The 19,886-nt window shown below is 43.8% G+C and overlaps 1 pseudogene; it reads left to right on the forward strand.

Moving 5' to 3' along the window:
- Positions 1–649: 649 nt before the first annotated feature.
- LOC133746730 (large ribosomal subunit protein eL34-like) lies at positions 650–1,004 on the forward strand (annotated as a pseudogene).
- The last annotated feature ends 18,882 nt before the right edge of the window (positions 1,005–19,886 follow it).

Consider the following 19,886-nt stretch of genomic DNA (forward strand, 5'->3'; position numbering starts at 1 on the left):
CTGCTAATGTGCCTGGGAAGTAGCAGATAATGGCTCAAGTACTTGAATCCCTGACATCCATGTGGGAGACCCAGAGGGAGTTCCTGGCTCCTGGTTTTTGTCTGGCCCAGCTCAGGCTGTTGTGGCTATTTGGGGAGTGAACCAGCAGATGGAAAATTTTCCCCGCATCTCTCTCTCTCTCTCTCCCTCTCTCTCTCTCTCTCACCTTCTGTTTCTCTCTCTCTCTCTGCCACTCTACATTTTAAATAAATAAATCTTGTTTTTCTCTCTTTGGAGTTATGCATTCTACAATCTGCCACCATATCACGAGAGACTGGCGCTCTAAGGGACCGGTTCTTTGAGCTGACACAAGAGGAAGGGTGCAGGAGTGAGGCTGATAAAGAACAAGCCCCTCTACGTTTGGCTTAGGAAACCCCTCGATCCTGGTGTCCCCACTGAAGTCGTGAATCGCAGGAGGGCATCTCCAGGCTTTGCCGCCTTTGAAACCCGGCGTTTGGGGGCCGAAATGAGCTGTGTTTCCCCTGGTTGAGACCGGAAATCGCAGTACATGTTCAGGTCAACATGCCCGCGTTTTAGGTCCGGGGTTGTGGATTTCAGGTTTTAGGAGGATAGGTACCTGCAGCTTCAGGTGATTAGATGGGTCGGCACGATGGTCCAGCATTTGACATGCCGCTGTAGGCTATCTGACAATACAGCCTCCAACAAAACCAGACCATCCGGAACTCCTGGTACCCGAACTGTGTACCTTTATACTGAGAAGGTTGGGAAGGCACCCAGATCTGCAGGTGGCCTGTGCCCAGGTAGCCTTCATGAGGTTCATGCTGTGAGACCTGAGGCTCGGATGAGATTGTCTAAAATGAAAAAACAAGTCAGCAGGGCCCTGTGGTAGGTCCGTGTCTGCCAAATGTGTCCGAGACAGGATCAAGAGTGCTTTCCTTATTAAGGAGCAGAAAATCATTGTGAAACTGTTCAAGACACAAGCACAGAGTCAGCAAGCTAAATAAAAACATGAAACTTTTAAGTAATATTAAAAAAATCGAAATAAATAAATAAATCTTTAAAAATGTGTGCCTTATAGTCCAGAGAGATACGTAGAAGCAGTAATGATTTGCATTGCTTCTTATGTTGCTGGTTTGTATTTTTTTAATGTTCCTTAATGCTTTTGCTTTAGGGTGCAAATTATTAATTTTTCATGTTTTCCAGTATTTAAGAGAATGGATTTTAGCATTTGTAAATTCTCTTTGAAATTATTTCCAGGCTATAAACATTGTAAAGAAGTGTTCTTGTTACTTTTTAAAAAATTATATATTTTCATTTTTTTAAAGATTTTATTTGTTTGAGAGGTAGAACTACAGACAGAGGGAGAGACAGAGAGAAAGATCTTCCAGCCACTAGTTCACTCCCCAAGTGGCCACAACAGCCGGCACATGGCCAATCTGAAGCCAGGAGCCAGGAGTTTCCTCCAGGTCTCTCATATGGATGCAGGGGCCCAAGTACTTGGGCCATCTTCCATTGCTTTCCCAGGCCATTAGCAGGGAGCTGGATTGGATGAGGAGCAACCAGGACATGAACCGGTGCCCATATGGTATGCCGGTGCCACAGGCAGAGGCTTAGCCCAGTACGCCACAGTGCCCCTTATTTTCATTTTTTTTTTTTTTTAATTTGAAAGGCAGAGAGATGGAGAAAGAGTGACAGAGACAGAGTGGGGGAGACCTTTCATTCACAGGTTTACTCTCCAATGCCCACAGCAGCTGGGGCTGGGCCAGACTGGAGTCAAGGGCTGGGAACTCAATCCAGGTCTCCCACGTGAGTGGCAGGAACCTAAGTACTTGAACAATCGTGTGCTGCCTCCCAGGGTGTGCATTACTTGGAAGCTGGAATCAGCAGAGCTGGAACTCAGACTTGGGCACCCGGAGATGAGACCAGAGTGTCCAACGCCTGCCTCAGATATGCTGTTTTTCCATGCTTTAGTGAACAGCCTCATTTCTTCTCAAGCGTACCACATGCCTCCGGGTTGAGACGGAGAACGTGTTTCAGAGTTCAGAGCTGCAGCAGAGTGTAGCGGCAGGAAGTCAAGACGCCTGGAAGAGAAAATGCTGGCCCTGGAACGGGAATAGTGTTAAAGGAAGTACAGGTGTTATTTGCGGATCTTTTATTTTATAAGATGGTTGACTTCAGCTTGGGCAACGGCAAAAGAGAAATAGCTAAAGCTTGCTGAGTCTGGAGCAAGTTCCAGCCAATATATGATCCATATTGATGCACCATCTACCCTAGAAACAGGCTTTCAAAAGGCAATTTTTTAAAGATTTGTTTATTTATTTGAAAGTCAGAGTTACACAGAGAGAGGAGAGGCAGAGAGAGAGAAAGAGAGAGAATGAGAGAGGTCTTCCATCCGATGGTTCACTCCCCAATTGGCTGCAATGGCCAGAACTGTGCCGATCCGAAGCCAGGAGCCAGGAGCTTCTTCCGGGTCTCCCACATGGATGCAGGGGCCCAAGGACTTGCACCATCTTCTGCTGCTTTCCCAGGCCATCAGTAGGGAGCTAGATGGGAAGTGGAACAGCTGGGAGGTGAACTGATGCCCATATGGGATGCTGACATCACAGGTGATGGTTTTACCTGTGCTATGCCACAGTGCTTGGACTCAGACAATCTGAGAATTCTTAGAAGAAAGTTTAGGGGATGGGGCTGGTGCTGTGGTATAGTGGGTAAAGCCTGCCTGCAGTGCTGGCATCCCATATGAGTGCCAGCTCAAGTCTCGGCTGCTCCTCTTCTGACCCAGCTCTCTGCTATGGACTGGGAAGGCAGTAGAAAATGACCCAAGTCCTTGGGCCTCTGCATCTCTGTAGGAGACCCGGAGGAAGCTCCCGCCTCCTGGCTTCGGATTGGCGCAGCTCCAGCAGTTGTGGCCAACTGGGGAGTGAACCAGCAGATGAAAGACCTTTCTCTCTCTCTCTGCCTCTTCTTTTTTTCTCTGTGTAACTCTGACTTTCAAGTAAATAAATAAATCTTTTTTAAAAAAAGTTTAGGGGATGAAGCTGAGTTGGAAAATCAGAGTTGCTGAGTTATGTAAGGGTCTGAAGAGAGAAACTTAGGAATCTTGACGTTTTTGACTTAAGTAGTTAAATACTGTCATCGTCTCTGATAGGAAAGTGAAAGACAGGAGAAATGCAGCGAAACTCCAGGCTCAAGTGTATCTATGCACTACCCTGTGGATTAAGCCAATATATACTTCACAGGGAAATCAAATTTTATGGCTTAATAGCTTTTGAAAACTGATTTAGGAGACATGAAATGTGAATATGACTCCCTGCTGCTCTCCCTGCTTCTGGGGCAGTGAGAGCATTGAAGCAATGTTTCTCTTTGCAAGGTCATCAGAAGCCAGCAATCTGGCTTTGCCTCCATCACTCAGCATAATCTCTGAACACGCAGCTTCCTGGGCCCCATGTCAGAACTGTTGATCAAAAGATTCAGAAGCAGGGTCTACAAATATCTGTCTTCCAAAGCCTCTCCAAGGAGTCCCTATATATTTACATATATATTTTCCATCCCCTGGTTCACTCCCCAGAGGGCCACAAAGGCAAGGCTTGAGCCAGGCTGAAACCAAGAGCCGGGAACTCCATCTGGTCTCTTACATGTTGGCGCAGGGGCTCAAACACTTGGGTTGTGTTCTGCTGCTTTTGCCAGGCTCAATAGCAGGGAGCTGGGTTGGAAGTGGAGCAGCTGGAATGCAAACCGGCACCCAAATGGGATGCAGGTGTCACAGGCAGCAGCTTTTCCCGCTGTGCCACCACACTGGACCCAGGAGTTCCTATATTCAGCAGTCCACAAATTAGTATTTTGTCAGAGTAAAGCAGGCATTAACTTACTCTATGGGAGCGTCCTTTGAGGATAGAAGGCATGGTGATAGGGAGGGAAGCTGGGAATGAGAAATAGAGGACAAATGTGCTGGAGGGACCCAGCATCTGTTTGAACATCTCCACTGCATTTGTGTATGCTCTCGCTCCCTGGTCTGCACCACCCACACCTTCAGGTTGGGTTCTTCTGATCTCATTCTAATCTAGGAAAAAGATTTCCAAGGTGTATTAGGGTTGTCTAGAGAGAACATAATTGATAGGATAGTAGTTAGGGATATGATGGAGGGCTTATTAGGGCCACTGGCTCACACAATTGTGGAACCTGAGAAGTCCCATGACAAGTAGCTGGCAGGCGGCAGAGCCTGGGATACAGGTAGTGTGGCTCTGTCCAAGTCCAAAAGCCTCAGAATCAGGGAAGCCAGGGTTGTAACTTTGAGTTCCAGGCCAAAAATGGGCGGACCAGCCAGGGTGTCACAGGTGCAAGTCTTGGAATCTAAAGTCCAGCATCTGACATCCAAGGCCGAGTTCAGAGTCTCCCAGCTTAGAGAGACAGACCAGTTCCCTTTCTGTATTTAGTCTCTCTAGGTTCAGCAACCACCCATGCTGAGGCCTGCTCTCCCCTCATAGTCCATTCGGATTCACATGCTCATCTCATTGGGAAACATCTTTTTAGATGCACCCAAAATTATGCTTGGAGCCCAGAACTCAGTTTGGATCTCCACATGCGTGGCCAGAACCCAAGTCCTGGGGCCATCCTGTGCCACCTCCCAAAGTGTTCATTAGCAGGGAGCTAGATCAGAAGCAGCATAGCTGAGATTTAATCCAGGCCCTCTGAGATGGGATGTGGAGAAACTAATTTTAATAAGTCTTCTTGGTAATTTTTTCATAAGCAAAAACTTCAGAATCATTCTGTACCCTCTTATCCTCTTCCTTTATGTGTGAAAATATTACAAATGGTTCATGGAAAGTATAGGTAAACAATAAGTTTATTGGGCTGGCATTGTAGCGTAGTGGGTAAAGCCACAGCCTGCAATGCTGGCATCCCATATGGTCATTGGTTCATGTCCCCACTGCTCCACTTCCTATTCAGCTCCCTGCTAATGGCTTGAGAAAGCAGCAGAAGATGGCCCAAGTGCTTGGGCTCCTGTACCCACGTGGAAGATCTGGAAGAAGCTTCTGGATCCTGGCTTTGGCTTGGCCCAGCCTTGGCTGTTGAAGTTGTCTGGGGAGTGAACCAGCAGATGGAAGATTCTCTCTCTGTGTCTTTCTCTCTCTCCTCTGTCACTTCCACTCTCTCTCTATAACACTGACTTTTAAATAAATAACAATCTTTTAAAAATAAGTTTATTGTGGTGCAAAAGAATTGTGAAGTCCATGCATACTCCTACTCATTCACATGAGAGCGGTTTATTGAATGCCAACTCTGTCCCAAAAGTCAAAAGTGTTCAAATCCCAGAGTGTCCGAGCTTACGTTGACTGTTCTCTAGCTCTCATGAGTCCTCACTTGATTGCTCAGAATTTAAAGCCACTTCCTCTACCCTCAGGCCACAGGAAGGTTCTCTCAGGCAGATGTTGAGTTCATGGGGCCATCAAGGCACTACTGTTTCCCAGTTAGCTGTGAACAATGGCCATTTCAGTGTGGATAGACATTAAGGTGAGCCAGGCCAGGCCTCGGGGAGGTATAGAATCCTGAGACACATGCCTGGAAAAAGTGGGTAGAGGGCAGGTTGTAAATAACCATTACGATTCAGACAGTGCCACCGTGTGTCTGGCACTTCGCTTTACAGATGTGATTTTATTGAAGCGGTATAACATATAGGTATTATGATAACCTGACATTAGCACATCAAGCGTCTACTTTTTCTTCCAGCAGGGCCAAAGACGCTTGGAAAACAGAAGCTTACCCAGCAGGCGGCCATGCTGGGCAGCAGCAAACTGTCCACAGCAACACGCAGGTCCTGAGTCTGAAGTGTCAATTATATTTCTAACAATTGCATATGGACTTCATTAGCTGGCTAAATGGTACCTATGTTAGCATCCCGCCAGCTGGAGGGATTTCCAGTAGGAAATATGAGAAGGGAATGAGTCTAGGAATCTCGGGTTCCCCAGAGCCTCCTGGAATTCATACAGATTAGGCAAGATAAGGTCAGCTCCACACTCCCTCTCTTCTTCCTGCGTCTCCTGCCCAGCTACCCCTTGAATGAACACAACCAGAGCACCTGTATGTGTCTGGAGGGGGCTGCTTCTCCCCTGTCTCTTCGGGCCCCCGGGGCTGAGCTCCCCACAAGGGAGGCAGCAAAAAAGAATTCATTCAGCAGCAACACTCTGTGGGAAACTAGTATTTCTGACATGGGGTTCTTTATGATATACTTCCTATTACATCTTTAGCACAGCTCTGTGGTGCCTTTTCCCATAGTTAAATGTAACGATGGGTAATCCAATCCTGAAGGTAACAGAATAATCTTTGAGGACACAAGGCTCTATTTAATTCTTGCCAAATGACAGAATAGACCCAGACTTTGAACAGGCCTCTGCACAACTCCAATACGTTTTTGTGTCTTGCTGAGCTTGGAGCCAGGGTCTTCCCTTTCTATTCTTCTTCCCACTCCCAGGCAGGATCTGGTTTCACACCAATTGGTCTGTAAGGGGATAATGGTATCACAATTCAAGACAGGCAACCGTGGAGAATTGTTTTATATGCTCCTGATACTCAAGAAGTTTCAATGGCCTGGGCTAGAGCTCACTTTTCAAGGAGAGTCAATTCCAGGGCAGAAGACAGTGTGGCAAAGTGGAAAAAAAAAAGTGGACTTCAGAATCAGGTTGACATGGGTGGGAAACACAGCTCTGTCTCTTATTAGCTGTGATCTTAGCCAATGTCTGGGCCTCCGTTTCCTAGTTAGTAAAATGATGCTTGAGACGTACTGTGTGTGTAGAGATTTTGCAGGACTAGAATTAAAAAAATACACAGAATAGTATGGGTAGGCTGAATGGTGGGTTGGGAGATCTTTTCACACTTGGCTTTGTTTTAAAGATCATTTGGAAAGTATGGCACAGTGCTGCCCAATGAATTCTCCTCCTACTTGGGATAATATGTCAGGCTGTCCTCTACACAGCCCAAAGCCACAGGGTTCGATGTTGAGATAGTAGGTGACGTTTGTTTAGATATGTCTGGAGTCCTAGATTTTTCTACCTGGATTCCATTAAAATTATCGAGGGCCTTTCACATAGTAAAATAGACATTGTTTTTGGCCCTGAGAGTTATGTAAATAAGAACCATGTAACCTCTGACCTCAAGTGATTCATAAACTGATGGAGTAGCCACGTACTGCAAGGGCTGTGATAGATACTTGGGTAGCAGTGATTCGTGGAGAAGGCTAGAGTTGACTGTGCAAGCAGTGGGAGGAACCAGGAGAGGCATCAAAAAGGAAGCAGTTCTGGAGCTGTGACTCGAGAAAGATTACCTGTCCCAAGGGAAGAAATCAGTGGCAACAAAAATTCTAGGCAGAGGGAGCTACTTGGGCCGATCAGTAAACTGCCCAGAGGATCCAGAAATGCTGACAGTTCATGGGGCCTGCAGCACAGAGCAGAGAGAGGCTGAAGATGAGGTTGGAGAGATGTATTGGGGCCAGGGATGAAGGGTAAGGAGCTTGGCTATGACCCCAAGAATGACTATGGAATGTCTGAGTTCATTTGGTGTTGCTATAGCAAAATACTTAAGGCTGAGTAGCTTACAAAGCAAAGACCTTTATTTAGCCAACAGTTCCAGAGATGGAAGAGCATGGCTCAGGCTCCTGGTTGGCGCTGGTGAGGGCCTGATGGTGGATGGCATTGCAAAGTGGGTGCAAGTGTGGAAGAGACAGGTAAACAGACACTGGAGAGGCTCCAAGCCTGCCCTTTGTATGACAACCCACTCTCATGGGAACTAAATCCACACTTGCCAGACCCAATCCACTCTTTGAGACCAGCATGAATCCGTTCATGTGGGTGGAGCCCTTGGCACTTAACTGCCTTCCACTAGGTCCCAATTTTTAAAAGTTCCACCACAGTAGGGACCAGCACCGTGGGGGAGAAACCATACCCAAACCACAGCATGGCAGCAACAAAGTTTTCTCCATAAGGCAAAGGGATAATTAGATTTGCACTTTAGAAAATCACTTTGGCTATAATGAAGAACACCTTTCAGAGGTTGTTTTCTTATCTGCATCTCCTTCTTGAGGTTTGTAGTCTTTCTTTAGTCTTTGGTTTGCAGCTTTTCATCCATTTTGGAAAATTCTTAGCCATTATCTCTGTAAATATTGCTTCTACTTCATTTTCCATCTGCTCTTTTTCTATAACTTTTTTTCATCCTGTACTTTCTATCTCCAGAATTTTTTCTTTTTTTTCCTCTTACTCTGTTTATTATTTTTTCATTTATTAAACTTTTATTTAATGAATATAAATTTCCAAAGTACAGCTTATGGGTTACAATGGCTTCCCCCCTCCCATAACTTCCCTCCCACCCGCAACCCTCCCCTTTCCCGCTCCCTCTCCCCTTCCATTCACATCAAGATTTATTTTCAATTCTCTTTATATACAGAAGATCAGTTTAGTATATATTAGGTAAAGATTTCAACAGTTTGCCCCCATATAGCAACACAAAGTGAAAAAAATACTGTTGGAGTACTAGTTATAGCATTAAATAACAGTGTACAGCACATTAAAGACAGAGATCCTACATGATATTTTTAAAAAATTAATTGATTTTCTATGCCATTTCCAATTTAACACCAGGTTTTTTTTTTCATTGCCAAATATCTTTATATACAGAAGATCGATTCTGTATATAATTAGTAAAGATTTCATCAGTTTGTACCCACACAGAAACACAAAGTGTAAAAATACTGTTTCAGTACTAGTTATAGCATCACTGCACATTAGACAACACAATCTTTTCTAAGTGTTCTGTCTTTGTTTCTTTCTGTATTAGGTCATCTGTTTTTGCAACTAGCCCATTGATCTGTATGCTGTTGACAATAGATTTTGCACCCCCGTGTAGAAGCAATTAGTTTCAATAGAAACTGTATGGCCTACAAGAGCCTAAAATATTTACTATCCAGATCTTTACAGTAAAAAATTGCTGATCTTCCGGTTGACCTGTGGTCAGTCTTTGTGTTTGTTTTTTTAATTTCAGTGATCATTTTCCTATTTATGCAATTTCCAATTGATTCTTTTCCATTTAACAAAATTCCCAGCTCTCGTTTGAATTTTCCATCTTTGAATTTTTAAACATATGGATCCCACTTACTTTAACATCCATGTTGAATAACAACATCTAGATGGCCTGTTGGTTTTTATTGTCTTTTTTTCTTCTTCTTTCTGCGTTGGTGTTTGGCCATTGTCTGGTATCCTGGTGTAAAGTTTATTGAGTGGTGACTGGTTTATGATATATTTTAGAGAGATTTTGCGACTTTTGTCTGGAAGGGGATTCTTTACTTCAGGTAGGAGCAGCTATGGTTCCCAGCAGGCAGCTAGTTCAAGGGCAAATAGCTTAACCCCAGTCAGGCTGAGCTGAAAGGAGGTGGTTCCTCAGCCCTTATGAAGGCTGATCTATTACTTGCTGATCGTTGCTTTTTTAAGAGCCCCGGTGGTATCCAGAAACGTTCACCAGGGCTTCCATTCCCCAGTGGGCTCCAAACCGCCCCCTCTCATTCCCACCCTCAGCTGATAAAACTCTGCTCCTGAGCCCCTTTCTTCTTGAATTCCATCTCTTGGCTCCCCTCTTTGATTCTCCAAGTAATTGGAACAGGAAAATATTATCCGCATCTTTGCATCTCTCTTCCTTCCAGGATCATGATCTTGGCTGAATAACCCTATCCATACCCCCCAAACAGACTTCTTTGTATTTCCTTGGACTTCCCTGATGGTTAGTGGAAAAGGGATTTGTCTACCCCAAGTTACTCCACCATTAAGAGAAGTGGAACTATGGATGACAGGTAAGTTGTAATAAGGCGCAGAAATGAGAGGCTGGTTCAGGAGAGATTACATCCATTTGAGAAATAATGGTGACTGGAACCAAAGGCTGAGTCATACATAGGAGTGCAGATGGCAAATACATATGTGAAAGATGTTCAACATCATTAACCATCAGGAAAGTGTACTTTAAAATCATGAGATACCATAATATATACCTCTCAGAATAACTAACATAAAAAGTAATGACAACACTAAGTGCTGATGAGGATGTGCAGAAATTGTTCGTTGCTGTTGATGTAAAATGGTATAGTCACTCTGGAAGTAATCTGGCAGTTTCTTTTGAAACTAAACATGGAATTATCATCCAACCTAGAAATTAAACTCCTGAGAATTCATCCCAGAGAAATGAAAACTTCACTTTATGTATAAAAAAGGACATGAATGTTCATGACACTTTCACTTCTAGTATCTCCAAACTGGATACAACCCACATATCTTTCATCAGGTAATTGATCATTTAAACAAACTATGCGGCGCTGGTGCTGTGGCACAGTGGGTTAAAGCAGTGCCAGCATCCCATATGGGTGCCCATTCGGGTCTTGGCTGCTCCTTTTCTGATCCAGCTCTCTGCTATGGCCTGGGAAAGCAGTAGAAGATGGCCCAAGTCCTTGGGCCCCTGCACCTACGTGGGAGATCTGGAAGAAGCTCCTGGATCCTGGCTTTGTTGTGGTCATCTGAGGAGTGAACTAGTGGAATGGAAAACCTCTCTCTCTGGCTCTACCTCTCTCTGTAACTCTGTCTTTCAAATAAATAAAATAATTCTTTTAAAAAAATAAACAAACTAACTGTGCTACATATGTACCATGAAATACTATTCAGCAAGAAAAAGCAACAGATTATCGATCTGCACTAAACTTTGGATGAATATTGGAGAAATTATGCTTGGGGAATAAAAGCTGACACCTAAAGATTACATACTGTGTGATGCTTTGTATATAATATTTTTGAAATTATAATCTATGCACTAAATTGTCAAATTCATCACAACCAACGTATATTATAGAGGAAGGAAAACAGTTGAGGTTACAGGATGTATTCTTTACACTACAGACTCCATCTTTCTTCCATTCTTGGCAAGCATTCAATTACTCAAGACTCTTTGCTCTCCAGAGTGACCAAAACTGTCCTAACTAAGGGAGCTTCCCCTTGGCAGTTTTGGATATTCAGAGTTCGTACAATTTTTCCACGAGCTTTTGCCAAGAAGAAATGGAATGCCAAGAGAGTAGATTATCTCCAGGAATGTTATGTACTTCATGTGAGACAAATGACAACGCTACCAACTCAACCTTCCTTGTAATTCAGTCCCAGATTCAAAGTCTACGTTTGATTTTTGGCTACTTTGGCTGTAGATTGTAAGAAATGCCCTTCTTTCTGACTCGGTATGGAAATCGTCCCTAAGGCTGTCACAGTTGCATTTGATTTGAGAAACTCACATTGCACACATTTATCTTCTTAATTAGGATGTCTGGATGTCAAGATAAGTCTTTACTAATACTTTGAGAAAACTGTACTCATAATGTGGAAATAACCAAATGTAAGAAGGATTATAAGAAATGTTGGGTGGTCACACGTCACTGCCCACTACAGATGGTATTTGTGAGCTCAAAAAAAAAAAAAAAGTGTTAATCACCACGAGTCGCCACCAGTTTATGCTCAATCCAGCTCATTTCCTTTTTAGCTAGGATTAGCTGAATAGTAAATCATGTGTTCCAGTGAAGAGCCAGTTGGCAGGAAAAAGGTCTGAAGCAGGAAATTTAAGAACAAGCAAAGTAGCTGGAGTTTTTTTTTTGTTTGTTTTTGGTGGCAGAAGAGATTAAAATAAAGGAAGTTTGTAAAATACTATGATCCAAACACAAGGTCTCAGAGAACAACTTTTAATGAAGTCGCAGTGTGAAACGTTGTGGATAGAAAACAGATAACCAAGAGTGCCTGGAAGAAGGGAGAAGATGCAGTAGCACCAAGTAACCTAGAGAGATACAAAGAGAACGGGTTTGAGCAGAAACCAAAAAAAAAATGGTAGAATTGTTGCCTAGACCAGAAAAAAAGGCCATGAATCCCTCTGAAAGATAACGGATGAGCCTGATGCAGTAAGTGGAAACTGGCTGTTGTGTCCAGCAGAACCAAAACTCGCACTGTTGGGACTGGATAAGGCTCTTGACCTTCCAGGCTGGGTGTTTAGAAAAAACTCAGAAGGGATGTTTCCGATTTGTTTGAAGCAAAGGGACAGAGCATGTGCATCTGATTCATTTCAACTCCTTCTACAACTTAGATGCAAATTTTGTATACTGTTTGCAAGCTAGAATCTCAAGGCAAAGAAGAAGGAAAAGGTGATTATAAAAGGAGATAGGAGACTAGAGAAAACTTGTAATGCAGAGTTTTGGCTTTGCTGGAGTCCTTCCCTGCATGATAACACCATAAAAACAATCTGAGGCTCTCCAAACAGTGCACCGTAGCATCGGCCCAATGAGAGTTTATTTACTTACATCGTAGGAGGTTGTGTACAACTCTGACCTTGAGTTATAGCTCTTTTTGTTATAGAAGAAATGTCCTCTCATGTTCTGAACAATGATTGTCCAAGCACTAATATTTCAAGTTCTCATCCTCCATTACATAACACGCGATGGTACAAGTTTATGCAAAATAAACTTATTTATGTCTCCTTGGCGGGTAGTTCTTCCTTCAGTTACCTTCCTTTTCTTTCTCCCTCCCCCTTCTTCCTCCATCCTTTCTTCTAACTTTCTTTCTTTCCTTGTTTCCTTCTTCCTTTTCTTTTATAAACAACCCTGAAATGGACATCATGTACTTGTCTGTTGCATCTGTCAGGGTTAAACTAGAAATGACATCAAGTAGGAGATGTACACCAAGAGATTTGCAGTAAGGAATGGACTTAAACGATTGTGCAGCTGGTGTAGGCAGGCCACCAGCAGGGGCAGACCAGCTCTCCCAGGTATGGGAAGCTTCAGCCCTGCTCTCCAGGCCTTTCCCCTTATTGAATCAAGCCTACTCAGATTCTGTAGGACAACCTCCCTTACCTAAACCAACTGATTGTTGATTTATGATTTATGATTTACATCCATAAAGAGTCTTTCTAACATCTAGTTTAGCATTTGAGTTACGGGGCAGCCTAGTCAAGCTGATACAGAAACAAACTGACCATCGCACAGTCTTCATGTGCATAAATGTGAGAAATTCATTAGATTGTGCGTTCAAAAGTAAAATGACCAGGTCACTGTATAGCCATGTTCAACTTTATGAGATTTTTTTTTAATTTTTTTTTTTTTTAATTTTTGACAGGCAGAGTGGACAGTGAGAGAGAGACAGAGAGAAAGGTCTTCCTTTGCCGTTGGTTCACCCTCCAATGGCAGCCGTGGTAGGTGTGCTGCGGCCGGCACACTACGCTGATCCGATGGCAGGAGCCAGGTGCTTCTCCTGGTTTCCCATGGGGTGCAGGGCCCAAGGACTTTGGGCCATCCTCCACTGCACTCCCTGGCCACAGCAGAGAGCTGGCCTGGAAGAGGGGCAACCGGGACAGAATTTGGTGCCCCGACCGGGACTAGAACCCCGTGTGCCGGCGCCGCAAGGCGGAGGATTAGCCTAGTGAGACGCGGCGCCGGCTTAACTTTATGAGATTTTTAAAAAAGATTATTTATTTATTTGAAAATCAGAGTTACAGAGTGAGGGAGAGAGAAAGAGAGAGAGAGAGAAAAGGAGAGAGAGAGAGAGCGTGTACTTCCATCCACTGATTCAGTCCCCAAATAGGCACAATGGCCAGGGAGGCTTTACCCACTGGGCCACAATGTTAGCTCCCTGATTCCCTTGATTTTCAAGAAAAGGTCATTTGTTGACATGGCCAGTGGAGATTTGTAGTAGAGTTGAGCCCCACTCAGCTGATGACATTATGGTCTTGCAGGGGTTTGTAGCAGGGACAGGAAGGGCCTAGGGAGCGAGCCCTCTGCAGGGATTCAGGAAGATGGACCAAGTTTCTTTGGGGAAGCCAAGAGCTGATCCTCTCTGTTGCTCACCTGGAAAATACACAGAATTTGAAAGGACTCGGGGCTAAGGGTCTACCACTGGGGTGCTTGCCACTCTGACGACCACAGCTGCTTTTCTAAAGGGTACCACAGGGCTGAATTCTTGGGAGACATTCAATGTTAGGCCAAGGTCAAATCTTAAGAGCCTTCATAGTGTCCCAAGGTGTCTGGAGCCACTGCTTCTGGTTGTTTTGGGGGGTGAGGAATCAATATGCCTTGCAAACACATTTTCTTTGAGGCAAGTAGAGTATCCATGCCAGGAGCACACTTCGACTCCAGTGGGAGGGGGGTTCTCATTAAATAGCAGGCATTAAAGTCAGCACCAGAGACAGTGGAGAGAGAAGGCAAACTGACTCCCAAATGATTACTGGTTCTTAGCTATCTGTGATGCTTTTGCTTTTTTATTTGAAAATCACACACACACACACAGAGCGAGAGCGAGAGCGAGAGAGAGAGATACATAGATCTTCCATCCACTGGTTCACTCTCCAAATGCCCACAGATGGATACCTGGCTGGGCCAGGAACCTGGAACTCAATCTGGGTCTCCCATATGGGTGACAAGGACTTACAAACTTAAGCAATATCTGCTATCTCCCAGCGTGCATGAGTATCTGCAGGAACCTGGACCAAAAGCCATGTATCCGGGACTCCAAACTTGGGATAAGGGGTGCCCCTTGCAGCGACCTAACCACTGCAACAAATGCATGCTCTGTACCTGTGGAACTTCTAAAGGTGACTTTTTTTTTAAAGGCTGAAACATCCCAGAAGGCAGCCAAGTCCTCCCTTAACAGCTTTCATAGTGTCCCAACCAGTAGGGAAATCATTTGGGAGTTGGTTTGCCTGCTGTCTCTGGTGCTGACCAAAAACAGTGGTCCCACATGGTAGAGAGGTGGATGTTGTCCTAACACTTTGGGGGAAAGTGACATGAGGCCATCAAAGAAAGAGAAAAAGGTGGTGAGGGATTGGAGATAACTGGTACTGTATTTGAACCCAAGGAAATAGAGATGCTTGAAGCTTGTTAAACAGGAAACAGAGTAGGCAACTGGAGAGAGGCATGGTTCAGGGATCTGTCCCCAGGGAGTCAACTGCATGAATGCAGTACAAATAAAGAAAACCGTATACCCACAGAATGAAACACTGTCTTCTGCTTGCATTTCTGCACGTCACAGCAGTGACCTCACCATGTGTTCTGTGATGCCAAGTACCCTGGAGTCCAGGACTCATCTCACCCCATGTCCAACTTGCGAGCTCCTGTTTGCCTGGCTGAGTCACGGGCTGTAAGGTGGGAAGCAGCGGCACCACCATTCTCTCTCCACTTCTTTCCCTGCAGATACCTGAACACAGATGGTGGCTGTGCAGTCCCATCCACAGGGAATGGAGTTGTATCCCATTGGATAGTCAAGGTAGGGAGAGGGTGTGCAGCTGCTTTTGTTGGTCATCAGAATAGAAAAATCTACGTAATATATATTTCTAATCCATACTTAATTTGCCCAAACCTATTTGATTTCTGCTGCTTAAGAATTCCCAAGTAGGCCAGCGCCGTGGCTCACTAGGCGCCGGATTCTGGCCCAGTTGCTCCTCTTTCAGGCCAGCTCTCTGCTGTGGCCCGGGAAAGCAGTGAAGGATGGCCCAAGTGCTTGGGCCCTGCACCCGCATGGGAGACCAGGAGAAGCACCTGGTTCCTGGCTTTGGATTGGCACAGTGTGCCAGCCATAGCGGCCATTTGGGGGGTGAACCAGCGGAAGCAAGACCTTTCTTTATGTCTCTCTCTCACTGTCTAACTCTTGTCTGTCAAAGAAAAAGAAAGAAAAAAAAAAAAGAATTCCCAAGTATATTTCTGTGTGTGTGTGTGTGTGTGCGCATGGTAATCAGAGGAGGTCATGTTAGGGGGACCCATGGGCATGGTTGTCACATCCTCTGTACCTCTTCCTAGCTGACACAAAAGTCCAGAGAGTCATCAGCTCCTCACTCTATCACTGGCTGTTTGAATACCTAGCTTGAGCATGATGGAACTCTCCAGAAAATGGTTTGTTAACTTAGTGACTATAAAATTACATCAAGTTTTCCTGTGTTTAAGGAAAAGACGCATATCTCAAGCAATACAAAACTTCAAAGCCAAATAAAGCTGGAAATTCACAAGTGGATTTCCACTGGGGATGAAGAAATGGTAGAATGTCATGTGTATCACTTCCCACCCCACACCCTAATCATGGGGGAAAAAAAACCAGGAGAGGTAAAGAAGCAGTAACTTCAGTTTATTTTCTTAAAAGAGTGAATCAAAGTTCCATAAACTATCTTGGTACAGCAGTGCTATTGATAAGATAATGGAAGTTTTATAACTGTTTGCCAGCCCCTCAGCAAATATTAGATTTTAGACTTCAGATTCAATAAACATTTACTGATGCCTATGTGAGGCTACTTCAAAAATTTGTGGAAAATGGAATTAAAAGATAAATTTACTTTGGTGAAAATACATTTTCTTTTTAAAAACAATTTTTTAAAATTTTATTTATTTGAAAGACAAAGTTACAGAGAGAGGTAGAGCTAAAGAGAGAGAGAAGTCTTCCATCCACTGGTTCACTCACTAGATAGCCGCAATGGCTAGAGCTGCGCTTATCCATAGCCAGGAGCCAGGAGCTTCTTCTGGGTCTTCCACGCGGGTGTAGGGGCCCAAGCACTTGGGCCATCTTCTACTGCTTTCCCAGGCCATAGCAGAGAGCTGGATCGGAAGTGGAGCAGCTGGGACTGGAACTGGTGCCTGGATGGGATGCTGGCACTGCAGGCAGAAACTTTACCCGCTACACCACAGTGCCAGCCCCGAAAATACATTTTCAAATCCATGTAGAAGAGGAGTCTTCCAAAACTTCATGGGAAATGCACATTATGACAAAGCTGTGCCTGGATTTCAAAATACTTTTTGCAATAAAATAAACATATCTCTTCCCACAATTTTAAAAAAAATTTCCCTTGTACTTTTTCAGGCATGGGGCACATAATCTCAATGAAAACTCATCGTATTTCTTTGAAATAAGTATTCCTACTTGTTGAGGAATCTGAACATCAGTTAGAGTTGCTAAATCATTGAGTTGGGGGTCCAGCCAGGAATGGTCCCGATTACAATGACAAGTCCTTTGATATGAAAGAGGCAAAGATGAATGATTTCTGGAGGGGATCCCTAGGACACTGGTTCAAATATTCCATAAGACTCCAGCTGGCCACCCCCAGGGAACAGGAAAATCACTGGGAATAAGTCATAGACTGCCATCCTCTTTTCAGTACAGTCTGTCTGTTCTGTGGGAAGAATAGCACCAAGACCCACCGAGGACGTACAATGCTTCCAAAGCCCAGCGGCTCATTAGCGTCTGTCCAGCTTTGGCCACGACTCCAGCTCTCACGTCTAAAAACCTCAGAAGGCACTAATTGTGCTTGCACAAAAAGTAAGCAATGAATATAGATAATCGGTCTCCTCAATTGCAGGATCGTGGGTGATATTTAGCCTAGGAGGGTCTCATTTTCTGCTAGTGAAGCAAGACTTAACGACTGTTTGATGGGTCAGACACCAAACGTGTGGTTGATGGAACTCCCTGGATTCGATCATGGCAGGGAAGAGAGTATTGCCTTCTCGAGGGAGAGAGGGCAATACCAGTACTGGTAATGCAATTTCTTTTCTTTTTTTTCTCTAGATTTACTTTAGTTTTGAAAGGCGGAGTTCCAAAGAGAGAGGAAGAGAGATGGAGAGAGCGGTTCACTCCTCAAATAGCTACAATGGCCGAGGCTGGGCTAGGTCAAAGCTAGGAGCCTGCAACTTCATTTGGATCTCCCACATAGATGGCAGGAGCCCAAGGACTTGGGGCATCTTCTGCTGCTCTCCCTGGTGCTTTAGACGGGAGCTGGATAGGAAGTGGAACAGCTGAGACTCAAACTAGATGCCGACCTCTTAGGCAGTAGCTTAACCCCTCTGTGCCACAATGCCGGCCCCAAAGACATCTGAATTTTAAAAGGTAAAATCAAATTAGCTCCTGTCTTTATTTCTATTCCTCTCTGTCCAGGTGTGTAAAACTTGATCTGCGTTTTCTCACAATGTTATCCTTTCTTATACAATTATATACCAACTACAATGCACACTGACTAAGATTTTTAAAGGAACCTTTCCCATACATATGATCTTGTAAACAGCTTTTTTCTTTATGTTAAAATTACATACATGTGAAATTTTAGCTCGTTGTAAAAGTAGCACCTGCAAATTGCCACATTTGGCAAATTAGAGAATACAAAGTGATAAAGAGAAACAACCAGGGATCTAATGACTCAGCAAGAGCTGTTATGAATTTTCTGTTGCAATTTTTTTTTTTACTGCCACAGTCTAAATCTCACAGTTACAAAAATAGTACAGAAAGCTGCTATAAGCCCTTCATTAAACTATCCCTAATGCTCATCACAGCACATTGCCGGAATCCAGAGCACTGCCCCTAACAGAGTACTATTAACTGAATGACAGACCCCATTTGGATCTCATGTTTTCATATGCACCATTTTTTTAAATATTTTTATTTATTTATTTGACAGGTAGAGTTACAGACAGTGAGAGAGACAGAAAGGGCTTCCTTCTGTTGGTTCACCCCCCAAATGGCCACCACAGCCAGAGCTACGCCGATCCGAAGCCAGGAGCTAGGTGCTTCCTCCTGGTCTCCCAAGCCGGTGCAGGGGCCCAAGCTCTTGGGCCATCCTCCATGGCCATCCCGGGCCACAGCAGAGAGCTGGACTGGAAGAGGAGCAACCAGGACTAGAACCGGGCACCCGTAAGGGATGCTGGCGTCGCAGGCAGAGGATTAACCTAGTGTGCTACGGAGCTGGCCCCCATATGCATCTTTTTTTTTTTTTTTTTTTTTTTTTTTTTTTTTTTTTTTTTGCAGTTCATTTCTCTGAAATGTGATCATATGCATAGGTTTATGAAACTGTCACCACAACCAGGTTACAGAATTACTCCATCAACACAAAACACTTCCTCAAGTTACCCCTTAATAGTCAGACCCTGCCCTCAGCCATAATCCTGGAAAGCACTGCTCAGTTCTCCATCACCACAACTGAATTTATTTGAGAATATCATGCAGAGTTGTGCAGAAGGTAATCTGAGATTTTCTTTTTTCACTCATGTGAAATGACGATGTCCATCCAAATTGCTGCATAAATTACTCAAGTGTAACCATTTCATTACCAAGTAATATTCCATTGTATGGTCATACCACAGTTTAGTCTCTCACCCATAGGAAGGCATTCGAGTTACTTCCAGTTTCAAGCTGTTATGAATAAAGCTGCTAAGATACCCATATATAGGATCGAGTGAGAAAACATAAGCTTGTTTCTCTAGGATAAATACCCAGTAATGTAATTGCTGGATTATATGGTTGGTATAAATTTAGTTATATATATATATATATATATATATATATATGTGTGTGTGTGTGTGTGTGTGTGTGTGTGTGTGTGTGTGTATAAACTATATTCTTTTCTAGAGTGGATGTACCAGTTCAAGTTCTCACAAATAGTATAAGGTGAATGACCATTACTATTTATTTTTTATCTAAAACTAGGTGCTTGCTATGTAATTTTACATCACAGTTCCTTAGTTTCTTCAATATTCTTTGAAAATATGATGGTATTATCTGCAAATTACTCTTTTATTGGGTACACTATGTTTATTTTCAGGCTAATTTTTATTAGAAATTTAATTTCAACTTTTTGTTATGAAAATTATCACTACGATCAGTATCTGTATTGGTCTGAGATTGGCCAGGAAATGAGAAACCACTCTAGGTATTGCAGAAGATATTTAATACAGGGGATTTGTTATACAGTTGAGAGCTGAGAAGCTAAACAGGGTCCATAAGCCATGCAGCATCTCAGAAGAGCAAGGAGTTGTACTAACCTGAGAGGTGGAGGGGCAGAGTGCAGAGCTGGGGAGTAGAACAGCTTGAAGGAACAAG

The sequence above is a fragment of the Lepus europaeus genome, chromosome 18 (genome assembly GCF_033115175.1).
Source record: "Lepus europaeus isolate LE1 chromosome 18, mLepTim1.pri, whole genome shotgun sequence".
In the NCBI taxonomy this organism is placed as follows: domain Eukaryota; kingdom Metazoa; phylum Chordata; class Mammalia; order Lagomorpha; family Leporidae; genus Lepus; species Lepus europaeus.